The sequence below is a fragment of the Mobula birostris genome, chromosome 11 (assembly GCF_030028105.1).
Source record: "Mobula birostris isolate sMobBir1 chromosome 11, sMobBir1.hap1, whole genome shotgun sequence".
Lineage (NCBI taxonomy): Eukaryota > Metazoa > Chordata > Chondrichthyes > Myliobatiformes > Myliobatidae > Mobula > Mobula birostris.
In genome coordinates this window covers 2,921,138-2,931,299 of record NC_092380.1, presented here as the reverse complement: position 1 = coordinate 2,931,299, position 10,162 = coordinate 2,921,138, and positions in this window count along the sequence as shown.

Genomic DNA, 10,162 nt, shown 5'->3' with positions numbered 1-10,162 from the left:
CCTGAGAGAGAGGAACTGAGAGACACCACTCAGTGTACAGATCTCCCCTGAGAGAGAGGGACTGAGAGACACCACTCAGTGTACAGATTTCCCCTGAGAGAGAGGGACTGAGAGACACCGGTCAGTGTACAGATCTCCCCCTGAGAGAGAGGGACTGAGAGACACTGGTCAGTGTACAGATCTCCCTGAGAGAGAGGCACTGAGAGACACCGGTCAGTGTGAAGATCCCCCCCTGAGACAGAGGGACTGAGAGACACTGGTCAGTGTACAGATCTCCCCCTGAGAGAGAGGGACTGAGAGACACTGGTCAATGTACAGATCTCCCCTGAGAGAGAGGGACTGAGAGACACAGATCAGTGTACAGATCTCCCTGAGAGAGAGGGACTGAGAGACACTGGTCAGTGTTCAGATCTCCCCCTGAGAGAGAGGGACTGAGAGACACCGGTCAGTGTACAGATCTCCCCCTGAGAGAGAGGGACTGAGAGATACCGGTCAGTGTACAGATCTGTCCCTGAGAGAGAGGGACCGAGAGACACCGGTCAGTGTACAGATCTCCCCCTGAGAGAGAGCGACTGAGAGACATCGGTCAGTGTACAGATCTCCCCTGAGAGAGAGGGACTGAGAGACACCGGTCAGTGTACATATCTCCGTCTGAGAGAGAGGGACTGAGTGACATCGGTCAGTGTACAGATCTCCCCCTGAGAGAGAGGGACTGAGAGACACCAGTCAGTGTACAGATCTCCGCCTGAGAGAGAGGGACTGAGAGACATCGGTCAGTGTACAGATCTCCCCCTGAGAGAGAGGGACTGAGAGACACCGGTCAATGTACAGATCTCCCCCTGAGGGAGATGGACTGAGAGTTACTGGTCAGTGTACAGAACTCCCCAAAGAGAGAGGGACTGAGAGACACTGGTCAGTGTACAGATCTCCCCTGAGAGAGAGGGACTGAGAGACACCACTCAGTGTACAGATCTCCCCTGAGAGAGAGGGACTGAGAGACACCGGTCAGTGTACAGATTTCCCCTGAGAGAGAGGGACTGAGAGACACCGGTCAGTGTACAGATCTCCCCCTGAGAGAGAGGGACTGAGAGACACTGGTCAGTGTACAGATCTCCCCCTGAGGGAGATGGACTGAGAGTTACTGGTCAGTGTACAGAACTCCCCAAAGAGAGAGGGACTGAGAGACACTGGTCAGTGTACAGATCTCCCCTGAGAGAGAGGGACTGAGAGACACCACTCAGTGTACAGATCTCCCCTGAGAGAGAGGGACTGAGAGACACCACTCAGTGTACAGATTTCCCCTGAGAGAAAGGGACTGAGAGACACCGGTCAGTGTACAGATCTCCCCCTGAGAGAGAGGGACTGAGAGACACTGGTCAGTGTACAGATCTCCCTGAGAGAGAGGGACTGAGAGACATCGGTCAGTGTACAGATCTCCCCTGAGAGAGATGGACTGAGAGACACTGGTCAGTGTACAGATCTCCCCTGAGAGAGATGGACTGAGAGACACTGGTCAGTGTACAGATCTCCCCCTGAGAGAGAGGGACTGACAGACACTGGTCAGTGTACAGATCTCCCCCTGAGAGAGAGGGACTGAGAGACATCGGTCAGTGTACCGATCTGCCCTGAGAGAGAGGGACTGAGAGACACCGGTCAGTGTACATATCTCCGTCTGAGAGAGAGGGACTGAGTGACATCGGTCAGTGTACAGATCTCCCCCTGAGAGAGAGGGACTGAGAGACACCAGTCAGTGTACAGATCTCCCCCTGAGAGAGAGGGACTGAGAGATACCGGTCAGTGTACAGATCTCCCCTGAGAGAGAGGGACTGAGAGACACCGGTCAGTGTACAGATCTCCCCCTCAGAGAGAGGGACTGGGAGACACCGGTCAGTGTACAGATCTCCCCCTGAGAGAGACGGTCTGAGAGACACCGGTCAGTGTACAGATCTCCGCCTGAGAGAGAGGGACTGAGAGACATCGGTCAGTGTACAGATCTCCCCTGAGAGAGAGGGACTGAGAGACACTGGTCAGTGTACAGATCTCCCCCTGAGAGAGAGGGACTGAGAGACACTGGTCAGTGTACAGATCTCCCCCTGAGAGAGAGGGACTGAGAGACACCGGTCAGTGTACAGATCTCCCCCTGAGAGAGATGGACTGAGAGATACCGGTCAGTGTACAGATCTGTCCCTGAGAGAGAGGGACCGAGAGACACCGGTCAGTGTACAGGTCTCCCCCTGAGAGAGAGGGACTGAGAGACATCGGGCAGTGTACAGATCTCCCCTGAGAGAGAGGGACTGAGAGACACCGGTCAGTGTACATATCTCCGTCTGAGAGAGAGGGACTGAGTGACATCGGTCAGTGTACAGATCTCCCCCTGAGAGAGAGGGACTGAGAGACACCAGTCAGTGTACAGATCTCCGCCTGAGAGATAGGACTGAGAGACATCGGTCAGTGTACAGATCTCCCCCTGAGAGAGAGGGACTGAGAGACACCGGTCAGTGTACAGATCTCCCCCTGAGAGAGAGGGACTGAGAGACACCGGTCAGTGTACAGATCTCCCCCTGAGAGAGAGGGACTGAGAGACACCGGTCAGTGTACAGATCTCCCCCTGAGAGAGAGGGACTGAGAGACACTGGTCAGTGTACAGATCTCCCCCTGAGAGAGAGGGACTGAGAGATACCGGTCAGTGTACAGATCTGTCCCTGAGAGAGAGGGACCGAGAGACACCGGTCAGTGTACAGATCTCCCCCTGAGAGAGAGGGACTGAGAGACATCGGTCAGTGTACCAATCTCCCCTGAGAGAGAGGGACTGAGAGACACCGGTCAGTGTACATATCTAAGTCTCAGAGAGAGGGACTGAGTGACATCGGTCAGTGTACAGATCTCCCCCTGAGAGAGAGGGACTGAGAGACATCGGTCAGTGTACAGATCTCCCCCTGAGAGAGAGGGACTGAGAGACACCGGTCAGTGTACAGATCTCCCCCTGAGAGAGAGGGACTGAGAGATACCGGTCAGTGTACAGATCTGTCCCTGAGAGAGAGGGACCGAGAGACACCGGTCAGTGTACAGATCTCCCCCTGAGAGTGAGGGACTGAGAGACATCGGTCAGTGTACAGATCTCCCCTGAGAGAGAGGGACTGAGAGACACCGGTCAGTGTACAGATCTCCCCCTGAGAGAGAGGGACTGAGAGACACCGGTCAGTGTACAGATCTCCCCCTGAGAGAGAGGGACTGAGAGATACCGGTCAGTGTACAGATCTCCCCCTGAGAGAGAGGGACTGAGAGACACCGGTCAGTGTACAGATCTCCCCTGAGGGAGAGGGACTGAGAGACACAGATCAGTGTACAGATCTCCCTGAGAGAGAGGGACTGAGAGACACCGGTCAGTGTACAGATCTCCCCCTGAGAGAGAGGGACTGAGAGACACCGATCAGTGTACAGATCTCCCCCTGAGAGAGAGGGACTGAGAGGCACCGGTCAGTGTACAGATCTCCCCCTGAGAGAGAGGGACTGACAGACACCGGTCAGTGTACAGATCTCCCCCTGAGAGAGAGGGACTGAGAGACACCGGTCAATGTACAGATCTCCCCCTGAGGGAGATGGACTGAGAGTTACTGGTCAGTGTACAGAACTCCCCAAAGAGAGAGGGACTGAGAGACACTGGTCAGTGTACAGATCTCCCCTGAGAGAGAGGGACTGAGAGACACCACTCAGTGTACAGATCTCCCCTGAGAGAGAGGGACTGAGAGACACCGGTCAGTGTACAGATTTCCCCTGAGAGAGAGGGACTGAGAGACACCGGTCAGTATACAGATCTCCCCCTGAGAGAGAGGGACTGAGAGACACTGGTCAGTGTACAGATCTCCCCCTGAGGGAGATGGACTGAGAGTTACTGGTCAGTGTACAGAACTCCCCAAAGAGAGAGGGACTGAGAGACACTGGTCAGTGTACAGATCTCCCCTGAGAGAGAGGGACTGAGAGACACCACTCAGTGTACAGATCTCCCCTGAGAGAGAGGGACTGAGAGACACCACTCAGTGTACAGATTTCCCCTGAGAGAGAGGGACTGAGAGACACTGGTCAGTGTACAGATCTCCCTGAGAGAGAGGGACTGAGAGACACCGGTCAGTGTGAAGATCCCCCCCTGAGACAGAGGGACTGAGAGACACTGGTCAGTGTACAGATCTCCCCCTGAGAGAGAGGGACTGAGAGACACTGGTCAATGTACAGATCTCCCCTGAGAGAGAGGGACTGAGAGACACAGATCAGTGTACAGATCTCCCTGAGAGAGAGGGACTGAGAGACACTGGTCAGTGTTCAGATCTCCCCCTGAGAGAGAGGGACTGAGAGACACCGGTTAGTGTACAGATCTCCCCCTGAGAGAGAGGGACTGAGAGATACCGGTCAGTGTACAGATCTGTCCCTGAGAGAGAGGGACCGAGAGACACCGGTCAGTGTACAGATCTCCCCCTGAGAGAGAGCGACTGAGTGACATCGGTCAGTGTACAGATCTCCCCCTGAGAGAGAGGGACTGAGAGACACCAGTCAGTGTACAGATCTCCGCCTGAGAGAGAGGGACTGAGAGACATCGGTCAGTGTACAGATCTCCCCCTGAGAGAGAGGGACTGAGAGACACCGGTCAATGTACAGATCTCCCCCTGAGGGAGATGGACTGAGAGTTACTGGTCAGTGTACAGAACTCCCCAAAGAGAGAGGGACTGAGAGACACTGGTCAGTGTACAGATCTCCCCTGAGAGAGAGGGACTGAGAGACACCACTCAGTGTACAGATCTCCCCTGAGAGAGAGGGACTGAGAGACACCGGTCAGTGTACAGATTTCCCCTGAGAGAGAGGGACTGAGAGACACCGGTCAGTGTACAGATCTCCCCCTGAGAGAGAGGGACTGAGAGACACTGGTCAGTGTACAGATCTCCCCCTGAGGGAGATGGACTGAGAGTTACTGGTCAGTGTACAGAACTCCCCAAAGAGAGAGGGACTGAGAGACACTGGTCAGTGTACAGATCTCCCCTGAGAGAGAGGGACTGAGAGACACCACTCAGTGTACAGATCTCCCCTGAGAGAGAGGGACTGAGAGACACCACTCAGTGTACAGATTTCCCCTGAGAGAGAGGGACTGAGAGACACCGGTCAGTGTACAGATCTCCCCCTGAGAGAGAGGGACTGAGAGACACTGGTCAGTGTACAGATCTCCCTGAGAGAGAGGGACTGAGAGACACCGGTCAGTGTGAAGATCCCCCCCTGAGACAGAGGGACTGAGAGACACTGGTCAGTGTACAGATCTCCCCCTGAGAGAGAGGGACTGAGAGACACTGGTCAATGTACAGATCTCCCCTGAGAGAGAGGGACTGAGAGGCACCGGTCAGTGTACAGATCTCCCCCTGAGAGAGAGGGACTGACAGACACCGGTCAGTGTACAGATCTCCCCCTGAGAGAGAGGGACTGAGAGACACCGGTCAATGTACAGATCTCCCCCTGAGGGAGATGGACTGAGAATTACTGGTCAGTGTACAGAACTCCCCAAAGAGAGAGGGACTGAGAGACACTGGTCAGTGTACAGATCTCCCCTGAGAGAGAGGGACTGAGAGACACCACTCAGTGTACAGATCTCCCCTGAGAGAGAGGGACTGAGAGACACCGGTCAGTGTACAGATTTCCCCTGAGAGAGAGGGACTGAGAGACACCGGTCAGTGTACAGATCTCCCCCTGAGAGAGAGGGACTGAGAGACACTGGTCAGTGTACAGATCTCCCCCTGAGGGAGATGGACTGAGAGTTACTGGTCAGTGTACAGAACTCCCCAAAGAGAGAGGGACTGAGAGACACTGGTCAGTGTACAGATCTCCCCTGAGAGAGAGGGATTGAGAGACACCACTCAGTGTACAGATCTCCCCTGAGAGAGAGGGACTGAGAGACACCACTCAGTGTACAGATTTCCCCTGAGAGAGAGGGACTGAGAGACACCGGTCAGTGTACAGATCTCCCCCTGAGAGAGAGGGACTGAGAGACACTGGTCAGTGTACAGATCTCCCTGAGAGAGAGGGACTGAGAGACACCGGTCAGTGTGAAGATCCCCCCCTGAGACAGAGGGACTGAGAGACACTGGTCAGTGTACAGATCTCCCCCTGAGAGAGAGGGACTGAGAGACACTGGTGAATGTACAGATCTCCCCTGAGAGAGAGGGACTGAGAGACACAGATAAGTGTACAGATCTCCCTGAGAGAGAGGGACTGAGAGACACTGGTCAGTGTTCAGATCTCCCCCTGAGAGAGAGGGACTGAGAGACACCGGTCAGTGTACAGATCTCCCCCTGAGAGAGAGGGACTGAGAGATACCGGTCAGTGTACAGATCTGTCCCTGAGAGAGAGGGACCGAGAGACACCGGTCAGTGTACAGATCTCCCCCTGAGAGAGAGCGACTGAGAGACATCGGTCAGTGTACAGATCTCCCCTGAGAGAGAGGGACTGAGAGACACCGGTCAGTGTACAGATCTCCCCCTGAGAGAGAGCGACTGAGAGACATCGGTCAGTGTACAGATCTCCCCTGAGAGAGAGGGACTGAGAGACACCGGTCAGTGTACATATCTCCGTCTGAGAGAGAGGGACTGAGTGACATCGGTCAGTGTACAGATCTCCCCCTGAGAGAGAGGGACTGAGAGACACCAGTCAGTGTACAGATCTCTGCCTGAGAGAGAGGGACTGAGAGACATCGGTCAGTGTACAGATCTCCCCCTGAGAGAGAGGGACTGAGAGACACCGGTCAATGTACAGATCTCCCCCTGAGGGAGATGGACTGAGAGTTACTGGTCAGTGTACAGAACTCCCCAAAGAGAGAGGGACTGAGAGACACTGGTCAGTGTACAGATCTCCCCTGAGAGAGAGGGACTGAGAGACACCACTCAGTGTACAGATCTCCCCTGAGAGAGAGGGACTGAGAGACACCGGTCAGTGTACATATTTCCCCTGAGAGAGAGGGACTGAGAGACACCGGTCAGTGTACAGATCTCCCCCTGAGAGAGAGGGACTGAGAGACACTGTTCAGTGTACAGATCTCCCCCTGAGGGAGATGGACTGAGAGTTACTGGTCAGTGTACAGAACTCCCCAAAGAGAGAGGGACTGAGAGACACTGGTCAGTGTACAGATCTCCCCTGAGAGAGAGGGACTGAGAGACACCACTCAGTGTACAGATCTCCCCTGAGAGAGAGGGACTGAGAGACACCACTCAGTGTACAGATTTCCCCTGAGAGAGAGGGACTGAGAGACACCGGTCAGTGTACAGATCTCCCCCTGAGAGAGAGGGACTGAGAGACACTGGTCAGTGTACAGATCTCCCTGAGAGAGAGGGACTGAGAGACACCGGTCAGTGTGAAGATGCCCCCCTGAGACAGAGGGACTGAGAGACACTGGTCAGTGTACAGATCTCCCCCTGAGAGAGAGGGACTGAGAGACACTGGTCAATGTACAGATCTCCCCTGAGAGAGAGGGACTGAGAGGCACCGGTCAGTGTACAGATCTCCCCCTGAGAGAGAGGGACTGACAGACACCGGTCAGTGTACAGATCTCCCCCTGAGAGAGAGGGACTGAGAGACACCGGTCAATGTACAGATCTCCCCCTGAGGGAGATGGACTGAGAGTTACTGGTCAGTGTACAGAACTCCCCAAAGAGAGAGGGACTGAGAGACACTGGTCAGTGTACAGATCTCCCCTGAGAGAGAGGGACTGAGAGACACCACTCAGTGTACAGATCTCCCCTGAGAGAGAGTGACTGAGAGACACCGGTCAGTGTACAGATTTCCCCTGAGAGAGAGGGACTGAGAGACACCGGTCAGTGTACAGATCTCCCCCTGAGAGAGAGGGACTGAGAGACACTGGTCAGTGTACAGATCTCCCTGAGAGAGAGGGACTGAGAGACACCGGTCAGTGTGAAGATCCCCCCCTGAGACAGAGGGACTGAGAGACACTGGTCAGTGTACAGATCTCCCCCTGAGAGAGAGGGACTGAGAGACACTGGTCAATGTACAGATCTCCCCTGAGAGAGAGGGACTGAGAGACACAGATCAGTGTACAGATCTCCCTGAGAGAGAGGGACTGAGAGACACTGGTCAGTGTTCAGATCTCCCCCTGAGAGAGAGGGACTGAGAGACACCGGTCAGTGTACAGATCTCCCCGTGAGAGAGAGGGACTGAGAGATACCGGTCAGTGTACAGATCTGTCCTGAGAGAGAGGGACCGAGAGACACCGGTCAGTGTACAGATCTCCCCCTGAGAGAGAGCGACTGAGAGACATCGGTCAGTGTACAGATCTCCCCTGAGAGAGAGGGACTGAGAGACACCGGTCAGTGTACATATCTCCGTCTGAGAGAGAGGGACTGAGTGACATCGGTCAGTGTACAGATCTCCCCCTGAGAGAGAGGGACTGAGAGACACCAGTCAGTGTACAGATCTCCGCCTGAGAGAGAGGGACTGAGAGACATCGGTCAGTGTACAGATCTCCCCCTGAGAGAGAGGGACTGAGAGACACCGGTCAATGTACAGATCTCCCCCTGAGGGAGATGGACTGAGAGTTACTGGTCAGTGTACAGAACTCCCCAAAGAGAGAGGGACTGAGAGACACTGGTCAGTGTACAGATCTCCCCTGAGAGAGAGGGACTGAGAGACACCACTCAGTGTACAGATCTCCCCTGAGAGAGAGGGACTGAGAGACACCGGTCAGTGTACAGATTTCCCCTGAGAGAGAGGGACTGAGAGACACTGGTCAATGTACAGATCTCCCCTGAGAGAGAGGGACTGAGAGACACAGATCAGTGTACAGATCTCCCTGAGAGAGAGGGACTGAGAGACACTGGTCAATGTACAGATCTCCCCTGAGAGAGAGGGACTGAGAGACACAGATCAGTGTACAGATCTCCCTGAGAGAGAGGGACTGAGAGACACTGGTCAGTGTTCAGATCTCCCCCTGAGAGAGAGGGACTGAGAGACACCGGTCAGTGTACAGATCTCCCCCTGAGAGAGAGGGACTGAGAGATACCGGTCAGTGTACAGATCTCCCCCTGAGAGAGAGGGACTGAGAGACACCAGTCAGTGTACAGATCTCCGCCTGAGAGAGAGGGACTGAGAGACATCGGTCAGTGTACAGATCTCCCCCTGAGAGAGAGGGACTGAGAGACACCGGTCAATGTACAGATCTCCCCCTGAGGGAGATGGACTGAGAGTTACTGGTCAGTGTACAGAACTCCCCAAAGAGAGAGGGACTGAGAGACACTGGTCAGTGTACAGATCTCCCCTGAGAGAGAGGGACTGAGAGACACCACTCAGTGTACAGATCTCCCCTGAGAGAGAGGGACTGAGAGACACCGGTCAGTGTACAGATTTCCCCTGAGAGAGAGGGACTGAGAGACACCGGTCAGTGTACAGATCTCCCCCTGAGAGAGAGGGACTGAGAGACACTGGTCAGTGTACAGATCTCCCCCTGAGGGAGATGGACTGAGAGTTACTGGTCAGTGTACAGAACTCCCCAAAGAGAGAGGGACTGAGAGACACTGGTCAGTGTACAGATCTCCCCTGAGAGAGAGGGACTGAGAGACACCACTCAGTGTACAGATCTCCCCTGAGAGAGAGGGACTGAGAGACACCACTCAGTGTACAGATTTCCCCTGAGAGAGAGGGACTGAGAGACACCGGTCAGTGTACAGATCTCCCCCTGAGAGAGAGGGACTGAGAGACACTGGTCAGTGTACAGATCTCCCTGAGAGAGAGGGACTGAGAGACACCGGTCAGTGTGAAGATCCCCCCCTGAGACAGAGGGACTGAGAGACACTGGTCAGTGTACAGATCTCCCCCTGAGAGAGAGGGTCTGAGAGACACTGGTCAATGTACAGATCTCCCCTGAGAGAGAGGGACTGAGAGACACAGATCAGTGTACAGATCTCCCTGAGAGAGAGGGACTGAGAGACACTGGTCAGTGTTCAGATCTCCCCCTGAGAGAGAGGGACTGAGAGACACCGGTCAGTGTACAGATCTCCCCCTGAGAGAGAGGGACTGAGAGATACCGGTCAGTGTATAGATCTCCCCCTGAGAGAGAGGGACTGAGAGACACCGGTCAGTGTACAGATCTCCCCCTGAGAGAGACGGACTGAGAGACACCGGT